Below are 1134 nucleotides of genomic sequence, written 5' to 3'. Positions count from 1 at the left end.
GGCAGCCTCTGGTAGGCACAAGCAATCAATTTCTCTTTTTCACCTATACTTATTTTTCTTGCAAAATAATTTCTGGTTTTGGTTGTTTGCTCTGATCTTGTTTTGTTTTCAGACAGGCAATGTGTTTAGGTCTAAGTGACAGATGATGATTGGCTTAAGATTCAGGAGTTGGTCAAAGATATGATGAGTGTTTAAATAAAGTAATTAAAGTAATTGACATTAATTTCCCCACAAAACACTCCCCCTTTCTTTGACTATCCCGTTATTCCTGCCTCTTTCTGAGGCCATTCCAGAAATCCTTTTTTGTGCATGTCTTCATGAGGTGTGGTAAAAAAGGCAGCCAAAGGAAAAGGAGGCTTATTAAGTCATCATGGTGTATCCCTACCTGCCTCATTGACCAGATGTGGCACCAATCAACTTTTGGCTCTTCTCAAAGCCAGAATTACAACAAATGGTACAGCTTTTGCCCTGATTCAGGAAACTGGGGCAGCCACTATAACATAACTATAAACATGAAAGAGGAAGAAGAATTTTTAAAATTTGTACTTCAGGGCGGGACAAATAGCTCAGCAGATTAAAGTGCCTGTAAGCAGGCTCAGGGGCCAGGGGTTCAATCCCTGGGCCTGCCATGCCAGACCTGCCCCCCCACCCCCTGGGCACACCGAGATAACACGGAGATTGTGCATGATGGCATTCACCTGTAATCCCCGCACTTGTGAGGCTGTAAACAGGTGGATCACTACAAGTCCGATCTAGTATTGAGACCCTGAACATCCTGTAGACCCTTCCCTAAAATACAGAATAAAAAATTAAAATAAAATAAAATTTGTACTTCAAACATTCGCTGTGCATTGTGGTCATGGCTTGTAGACACAATATATTCGTAGTAGAATGGTAGAATCATGGCCCAATTAGGGCTGCCGGATTTAGTACAGGATGTCAAGTTAAATTTGAATCTCAAAGAATAATGGATAATTTTCAGGTCCTAAATGTTATACTGGACACACTTATAGTAAACATTATTCCCATTTATCTTAGCCTCAAATTCAGTTGGACACTTGTACTTTCATCACAGTCTAGTGTTATCCTATACTTAGTTCTGACCAATGGAATTTAGTAGGAAGCCCGATGCAC

Source organism: Octodon degus, unplaced genomic scaffold (assembly GCF_000260255.1).
Source record: "Octodon degus isolate 3935 unplaced genomic scaffold, OctDeg1.0 scaffold00001, whole genome shotgun sequence".
Classification (NCBI taxonomy): domain Eukaryota; kingdom Metazoa; phylum Chordata; class Mammalia; order Rodentia; family Octodontidae; genus Octodon; species Octodon degus.
The sequence above is the reverse complement of the archived record's forward strand: the minus strand, read 5'-3'. Positions refer to the sequence as shown.